Source organism: Sparus aurata, chromosome 3 (genome assembly GCF_900880675.1).
Source record: "Sparus aurata chromosome 3, fSpaAur1.1, whole genome shotgun sequence".
Taxonomy (NCBI): domain Eukaryota; kingdom Metazoa; phylum Chordata; class Actinopteri; order Spariformes; family Sparidae; genus Sparus; species Sparus aurata.
In genome coordinates this window covers 31749420-31759075 of record NC_044189.1, presented here as the reverse complement: position 1 = coordinate 31759075, position 9656 = coordinate 31749420, and the positions used below count along the sequence as shown (strand labels likewise).

General features: G+C 39.9%; 1 long non-coding RNA gene across 1 annotated transcript; it reads right to left on the bottom strand.

Annotated features, from left to right (window-relative positions):
- Nucleotides 1–8005: 8005 nt before the first annotated feature.
- Nucleotides 8006–9434, bottom strand: LOC115579393 (uncharacterized). Its single transcript, XR_003983640.1, has 2 exons — nt 9216–9434; nt 8006–8642 (listed from the first exon to the last, which is right to left on the bottom strand). It is a non-coding gene; the product is annotated as an uncharacterized LOC115579393 (long non-coding RNA).
- Nucleotides 9435–9656: the final 222 nt, after the last annotated feature.

Sequence of the window (9656 nt, the reverse complement as noted above, 5' to 3'; positions counted from 1 at the left end):
GTGGCGCTGTTATTAAGGAAAGCGCGTTTTGGCTAATAACTCCCATATACTTTGTCGCACACTCAAAAACCTTGCATCCACGCGTTCAGTGGATTGTGCTGAATCTCGTAGTATAGGCCACGCCCATTTCCGCCTACCGTTTTTTTTCGCTACGTCGCAAAATGTCGAAAACCTACTTTTTCGAACTCCTCCCAGACGATTTCACCGATTTTCACGAAACTTGGCACACAGCATCTCTGGACCCTCCTGACAAAAAGTTATTAAAGGATTCTAATTAAAATAAATAATTTTGAAGTTATTAAATAACAACTTCCTGCAGATTTGGTTACAAACAGGAAGTGTTGCATATCTCCACATTGGTGTGGTCTAATGACATGAAACTCAGGATACTACTTCCCCATGAGCCCCTGAGGCCTTGTGAAAAATTTTAGGCGACGACCACAAGGTGGCGCTCTTTAAATTGATGTATTTTATATCTCCACAACGGTGCATCGGAATAAGACGAAACATGGTATATTTATTGTCAGTGCCCTCCTGAGGACATCTGACAAAGGGTTTACCGATCCGCCACTAGGTGGCGCTCTGGCGTCACTTTAATTGTATAATTGGCCCTGTGCCCACACCATAACACTTATGGAAATGAAATTCATAGAGGTGCTATAGAATGGCCCCTGTGACTCACTCACCGAAAATGACCACCAGGTGGCGCTATTTTCAACACAAACGCGTTTTTGGCTCATAACTCCCACTTAATATGTTGCATATTATTAAACCTCATCCCTATGTGTTCCCTGCATTCAGCTGAATTGTTTGGTGTAGGCCACGCCCACTTTCGCGCTAACTTTCCATTTGCAAAATCGCGACAAATGAAAAACCTACTTTTTCGAACTCCTCCTAGGCAATTTGAGTGATTTGCACCAAACTTTGCGTGAAGCATCTGTAGACCCTCCTGACCAAAAGTTATCAAAAGAATTTTGATAGTCCATAAACTGCCCGAAATATAAAATGACAAATTCCTGCATATTGTGTTGAAAACAGACAATCTTGCATATTTTCACAAAATACTATCTGATCATCACATAAATGTTCATAATTGTGTGGTATTGCCTATTGATGGTCTGTATAAAATTTGGTACAAATCGGCCCTTAGATGGCGCTCTGGTCGCAGTCTAATCATTTTGAATGGAAAGTAAATGGGGAAATCTTCAAGTCCTCTTCAAAACTCATCGAACTTCAACCTCTCCTTATCCCTCATACTTTGAGCTAGACACACCATTCTAACTTTTAAAGAGTCAGAAGACCTCAAACTATTGGGCATGTATTCAGTTTTTAAAGCACACGTTAGCCACACCTGGCCTGCTATCATCATCAACAGCGTCAGCAACAGAGTTTTGTCCAGTGTTAGTTTTGTAGAAGCGTGTGCCTTTTAGAGATGCTTCATTAGATCAGAGTTGCTTACAATGGACGTGGACAAATGAGATTAAAACAGTGTCTGTACTTCCATTTTGAAAACATCAACTTTCCCTCCGGACTCGCCATAGCCGCAGTTCCCCTCTGCTAGTTTGAGTGTGTGAGGCTGCTGTGTGCGTGTGTGGCTTGTGTGTAAACAGAACATTGCCACTGATTGGCTTAAGAACTCTCACTCAATGATAGGGAGCCAATCATCATCACTTATGCGGTTGTCTCGCTCCTCCCTCCTCCCTCACCGGAGGAAAAAAGAATTTCAGACCATCGACTCAGTCTTCGTCCGGGGAATCATGCAGCAGTTCGCACAATTTTTCTGACTTCAGCGTACATTATTCACACCGACAATAGCAGGCCACCGAATTATGAAGCAACGACTTCCTCAGCGGAAGGTGTTGCTTGAGCAAGCCCCGACGGCAGCAAGCCCCGACGGCAGCATGCATCGACAGCAGCAGGCCCCGACGCACGTGGACTGCGAGGGCCCGTTCAACGCTGCTCGCAGCTTTAATTAGGGCCCGAGCAGGGAACCTGCAAGGACCCTATTGTTTTTGTAATGATTTTTATTATTATTATTATTATTTTTCTTCTCACAAAAGGATCGCATTTTTCACTGCCTGAACATACCCCAAAACTCACCAAACTTGGTATATAAGTCACACCTGGCGAAAAATTTTATAATCTGTTATCGTCCTGAATTTCCACCACTAGGTGGCGCTGTTATTAAGGCAAACGCGTTTTGGTTAATAACTCCGACATACTTTGTCGCACATTCAAAAACCTTACATAGACGCGTTCAGTGCATTCTGCTGAATCTCGTGGTATAGGCCACGCCCATTTCCGCCTACCGTTTTTTTTCGCTACGTCGCAAAATGTCGAAAACCTACTTTTTCGAACTCCTCCCAGGCGATTTCACCGATTTGCACGAAACTTGGCACACAGCATCTGTGGACCCTCCTGACAAAAGTTATTAAAGGAATTTTGATAGACCACACAATACTCAAGTTATTAAATAACAACTTCCTGCAGATTTGGTTACAAACAGGAAGTGTTGCATATCTCCACATTGGTGTGGTCTAATGACATGAAACTCAGGATACTACTTCCCCATGAGCCCCTGAGGCCCTGTGCAAAATTTCAGGCGATGACCACAAGGTGGCGCTCTTTAAATTGATGTATTTTATATCTCCACAACGGTGCATCGGAATAAAACGAAACTTGGTACATTTATTGTCAGTGCCCTCCTGAGGACATCTGACAAAGGGTTTACCGATCCACCACTAGGTGGCGCTCTGGCGTCACTTTAATTGCATAATTGGCCCTGTGCCCACACCATAACACTTATGGAAATGAAATTCATAGAGGTGCTATAGAATGGCCCCTGTGACTCACTCACCGAAAATGACCACCAGGTGGCGCTATTTTCAATTCAAAAGCGTTTTTGGCTCATAACTCCCACCTAATATGTTGCACATTATTAATCCTCATATTTATGTATTCCCTGAATTTAGCTGAATTGTTTGATGTAGGCCACGCCCACTTTTGCAGTAACTTTCCGTTCGCAAATTTGCAAACAATGAAAAACCTACTTTTTCGAACTCCTCCTAGACGATTTGACCAATTTGCACCAAACTTTGTATGTAGCATCTGTAGACCCTCCTGACAAAAAGTTATCAAAAGAATTTTGATAGTCCATAAACTGCCCGAAATATAAAATGACAAATTCCTGCATATTGTGTTGAAAACAGACAATCTTGCATATCTTTACAAAATACTGTGTGATTATCACATAAATACTCTTCATTGTGTGGTATGGCATGATGAGGCTTTGTGTAAAAATTGGTGCAAATCGGCCAATAGATGGTGCTCTGGTCGCAGTCTAATCAGTGTCAATGGGATCTTCAAGTCCTCTTCAAAACTCATTGACCTTCATCCTTTTCTTGTCCCTCATACTTTGAGCTGGCCACTCCATTCCAACTTTAAAAGAGTCAGAAGCCCTCAAACTATTGGGCATGTAATCAGTTTTTGAAAATCTTTTACGGTTTTCAAATCATCACAGTTTTAGTTTTAAGGATTTTTAGGCCGTCTTCGGATTTCATAATGGGTGTGTATTGGGTGAGCTAGAGTGCGTGACATCATAGCTACAGTGGAGAGCAGATGGAAGAACTGGAGAAAAAGTTCTCTTCAGCTTGATTTGGATCCCACGTCTTTTACTTCACTTAGACAATATATACAGGGAAATGTAGGAAATCTTGTTTGCTTTCAGCTGATGGTCTTATTTCAGATGTAGGACTTACACTTTTGGCTGTTTGTGGTTTGTGACACTGCTGCATGGAGACAAATTTAAACAGTACAAAAGTCAGTTCCACCATGGAGGCTTACCCACTGCTTAACAAGAACAAGCTGAAAACTGAACTGTCTCACATCTACAGCAATGATGAGTTAAAAACCGTAGTGGAGCTGTGGCTCTGTACCAGCTGGTCACAGAGTGCAATCATCAGGAAACCTTTTCAGAGACTGTGGCTCTGCTAAACATCGTCATCACAACTTCTATGACTACAGCTGAATCTGAGCGGTGCTTCTCAACACTGAAGAGAATCACGACCTTCCTCAGGAAGATAACATCTTCTTAATGCAGTTGCCATGCTCTGTATGGAGAAGAAACTTATCAAAGACATCCACAACTTAAACCACAAAGTCATTGAGAGATTTGCATCTTTCAAGAAGAAAAGTGCTAAATGTATGTATAAAAAGTACAACTGAAAACACCTGAGCAGTTTCTTCACAGGTTTCATATGTTACTACTAATTGTCAACATTGTTCTGCTTAAAAGGCAGCGGAGCAAAACAACCCACCTTTTCTCCTGTAATTCTTTTCAGTTTCATGAAACCTTAAGAACCATTTAACATTGGAAGTTTAATGTGCAGTGCTGTTGTTTTCATCTGACCACTACATGTCAATACAATGTTTGTAACAGTATTCATTTTACTTGATCTGTAAGTGTTAAAAAGATAATATTACTAATGATAAATGTTTGGAGATTTGTTTTGACATTTTATGTGATATATAGATATAATCATAATACATATCTTTATAGTAATAATGGAGTTTGGGAGGCGTTTTCCCATTCATTCTTGTGTGGACATTTCCTACTTTGCCTCTGCTGCTGCTGCAGCATATGTGCAGCCACAGAAACTGTAAGAAAGCTCTACAGGTAAAGGTCCAACAGCGCCCTCTGCTGGTGCAAAGAGTCAGGACATGCTCAGTCAAAGAAACTGTAAGAAAGCTCTACAGGTAAAGGTCCAACAGCGCCCTCTGCTGGTGCAAAGAGACAGGACATGCTCCGTCACACTAAAATGCAGCAGACCAGTCAGTGAGCAGACCGTGTGGAGCTGCATGGACTTTCTGTGTGTTTCCCTAATGATGTGTGCATTCTTGAGGAAATGTCAGTGGTTTCTGCTTGTAGTTATGGATAATTTGATCACTATACCTGATCACTTTAAGCACTATTCTGCTTATAAGGCAGCGGAGCAAAACAACCCACCTTTTCTCCTGTATTCTTTTCAGTTCCATGAAACCTTAAGAACCATATAACATTGGAAGTTTAATGTGCAGTGCTGTTGTTTTCATCTGACCACTACATGTCAATACAATGTTTGTAACAGTATTCATTTTACTTGATCTGTAAGTGTTAAAAAGATAATATTACTAATGATAAATGTTTGGAGATTTGTTTTGACATTTTATGTGATATATAGATATAATCATAATACATATCTTTATAGTAATATATACATATTTTTTGTGTGTGGGGGGGTGGGGTTATTATGACATGTTCAGTGCATTCAACAGTAGCATACACATTTCTCACTCATCCATACATCACATTCACGACTGATGCAGTTACTTTTCACACCACATGCTTTTTGTAAATAGTTAATGTTTCAAATTAAACATTAAGGTTGCACTATAACAATCCTTGTCTTATCTTTGTGGCATGAATTGAGCCAGTTTGTGACAACAATGTTATATAACGTGGGGTGACTGCTGTCCATAGTGCTGTCTCTATTTTCTTAGTTTATCAGGTGTTGCTGTTCATCAGTTGAACTGGCAGTGAGTCAATATTCACCACCATGACCGTCTTTACTGTTAATTTACCCTTTTATGATTTACCATATATTTTGGATTTTGTTATAGCCCCCCATGGAAAAAAATGCACCAGCCGCTACTGCTACAAACACCATCCCACACACACATTCTCACAGGAAAAATTAGGTGTCATTTATGGAAACCTGTCTCTTTCTTGAACTTATGTGCCAACCTAGGTGCCACACACACTACCCAGACCTAACAATGTATCAAAGCTGATCAAAGGCCCTATATATAAAGATTTACACTAGTTAACACTACTAAACCGGAAGAATCCTCCCACGACAGAGGAGGCACAGCAAGAGAGGAAAATATTGTTAGGGTGATGCCAGTGCCAATGCTAGAGTGGCGAGCAGCTCGAAAAAAATATTTTGGCGGTAATTACTAAATTTTTTTCCAAAAATGGCAGGAGTTTGGGAGGTGTTTTCCCATTCATTCTTGTGTGGACATTTCCTACTTTGCCTCTGCTACTGCTCCAGCATATGTGCAGCCACAGAAACTGTAAGAAAGCTCTACAGGTAAAGGTCCAACAGCACCTCTACTGGTGCAAAGACAACTAGCAGTGAACAAGTCAGGACATGCTCAGTCACACTGAAATGCAGCAGACCAGTCAGTGAGCAGACCGTGTGAAGCTGCATGGACTTTCTGTGTGTTTCCCTAATGATGTGTGCATTCTTGAGGAAATTTAAGTGGTTTCTGCTTGTAGTTATGGATAATTTGATCACTATTGCAGTTTACACATAGCCTGTGTCTCAGTAGTAGTTAGCTGCACTTTGCTTGCACTGCAGCTACATTTGGATTGTGAGGACTTAATGATGAATATTTCGTTTGTAATGCTGATTTTTCAACTCAGTCTATTTGTTGGGATTGTGACCATGCTCATCAGAGTTTAAAGGTCCAATTATTTACTACGGTTAACAGTCAGTATATAAAGCTATCATGCTGTTTAGCAGTCTATAGGGTCAAACACTGTACTCCTCTCATTATTTGTTCTTTATGTAGATTGCAGGGAGTTCTTCTGATTTCAGCATACATTGTTAAATTTCGGCAGGAGGAGCAGCCCACCAAATCACAGGAAAAACGTCCTCAAACGGAAGGTGTTGCGTTGACATGCCCAGCGGCAGCAAGGATCGACGGCAGCATGCCCCGACGCGCATGGACTGCGAGGGCCCGTTCATCGCTGCTTGCAGCTTTAATTTTATTGTTGTATTTCTGTTATAATTTTTTATTTTTACATTCATCCTTTAAAAAGCCCTTTTCCATGCCAGCCATTCAATAAAAAGGGGGATTATGCTGGGCATAAAACTAAAATCCGCAGTCAAGTGTCATTTGTTTACGCCGCCACAGCTCCCCGGGGAGCTTGCCCCCGCTGCTGAAAAAAATCCTAGAGGAAACACTGCCTTGTACACTCGAACAGACCTTCGGACACACCGTAAGAGCTTGTACCCTTTATCAGCCAGGTGCACAGTAAATTATTTCATCACGTTCAGCAAAAATCATGCAGGCACACTTCAAACACACACACACACACACAATTCACAGGAACACAGATGTTCTCGGTTCACAGCGAGACACTTTCAAAATAAAAGTCCCGCATTTAGTGTCTAATAATAACCCGGCTTCAAAGAATATTAGTTAACTAAATGAAAACAAGATGTTCTTATTAACAAATATCACATTAAAGGTCATTTACAGTTGTTACACTAACTGACTGACTCATTCACACACACACACACACACCTTATTATATTGTTGTTTCGGGAAAACAAAGTTTCGTTGTCTCGAGATCTCAACAAAAATTATCCCGTTATCTCGGGAAAACAAATGAAATTAACTTGTTGTCACGAGAAAACAAAGTTTCGTTATCTCGGGAAAACGGAGGAAATTAACTCGTTATCATGGGAAAACGGAGGAAATAAAATGTATGAATGCATGGCCGTTTAGGGCTTACGTAAATGTGTCCAAAAATTCAGTGTAAAAAATTCAGAGTCAACATCCGGGTAACCAAGGAGAAGCAATCGATCCCTAAATGAAATCATCCAACATCCAGCCAATCAAGTTATGCTCCATTAGTCATGTGACGCCAGAACAGAAAGACGGTGAAGCTCAGGTGAGCTCTGGTCAGAGCATGGTTCAGGACAGAAGTGATGGCGCTTCGGTGAGTGTATTTACTCTTTATTTACCATTTGTGTTCGTAAAATTCAGTAATAGTTTACGTTGAAAAAACTGATCAGCAAATCAGAATGACTTTAAGTTTTGCATTGAGAGAGACAATTAATCATATTTTGTATTTTTGCATAATCTGAATTGTATTATTTTTATTACTTTGGCAAGAGAAAGAAAAACAGGAGGGTGCAGCATAGTAACATTAGAAAAATGAAACCAGTACAGATCATTTCACTTTAAACAGCTGTATTAATGGTTGATTTAATGTAACACAAGGAACGTTACAAAAAGGACAATCTCCTGCCTGATTTATATCAGTGCAGAGATTGTTTACAAGGAACATGTTAAACATGTATACCACACTTTTATGTGAAAGCTGAGACTGACAGATGTTGTGTAATACTGCAAAGGACTCTCAGTAACAGTGTGACAATATATCCAGTAGACATAAAGAACTTCTTGAATGTTTTCTTTGAGTGCAGAGATAGTTGACAAGGAATATTTGTGGGAAGTACTCCCTCAAGTTAGTTCCCTTCAGTTTTTAGTCTTTAAACCATATTTTTACAGAACAACTTAAAAGCTTAAAAACAAACATTTACTAAAACACCAAATCTTGTCTGACAAGGGTAAACACAGGCCAAATGTCACTCACACAAGACCAAATCCTATATGGCAACTGCAAATACAGGCCAGAATGTCACGTTTAAGAGATGTGTAATCATTGTAAGGCCCTGGGATGCGCAAGGTCCCAAAGCAGGTGGAGGCTGTGGGGTATCTGCTCTCGACCACTTCTAAGGAGAGACTCAGAGGTAGAATCTCCCATCAGGTCCAGAATTTGACCGGGTCAGTCAGTTCAGTTGGTGTTGCTATGGAGTATATTTAAAGGAATTACAAAATCTTTTTTGACTTACATTAGTCATCAGGATAAATGGCCAACTATGGCACTAACAGCTTACACTCCATTGAAGATTAGTCAAACCCTTGAGATAAGTTTACAGAAAAATAATTTTTAGAATGAGACTGGTTGGACTTGACTATTGAGTTGAAAACAGCAACATTACTTATTTTTATTTTTTTCTAAATTGGGTGGACTTTTAAAAAAATATTCATGTTGCTGTTTCCAGCTCAATAGTGTATGTGTGAAGTTCACGCTAAATATTTAAATAGCTATACAGCTTTTATACTACTTTAACAGGTAACCAAATAATATTGTTTATAAAGAAATAATGTTTTTCTTTTCATAAACAAATTTCACACTAGCCTTAAGTGAAACAGGCCTTTATATATTTGTGAATAGTCACAAAACATCAGATGCTTTCTTCCAGAGTTTACTAACTTAGATTTGAACGTCTAAGCAGAATTTTGCCCGTACAAATCAGCAGCATGTCAAAATGTGTATACATAGGGCTTGCATTTAAAATTGCAAACATCTCCCTTACCTGGTCATTTCCATTTGAAGTAATGGTCTCTCTCTCTGTTTCTGTTCTCTGCAGGATTGTATCGAAGAATATTTATTAATCATCAATACATCTGCAATTTATAGGTAAAATAAGCCATATGTACATGAACTTAAGTTCAATACTAAACCTCAGAACTTGATTTGTTACGCCACCACTGGCTGCGCCCCGTTGTCTTTCAGACAAACTGATTAACTGCAATAAGCGCCTGGTTGACTGCACACATTGCATTTCATCAGCCTGACTATTAGGGCTGCACGATATTGGAAAAAACTGACATTGCGATTTTTTTTAACCCTGCGATATATATTGCGATATGAAAAAATACAGGAATTTTCATCAGATGACCTGAATAGCACTTTATGTTATGCTGCATTTCAAAATGATAAGCATTTACATTTCATATGAGCTCATTCATGCATG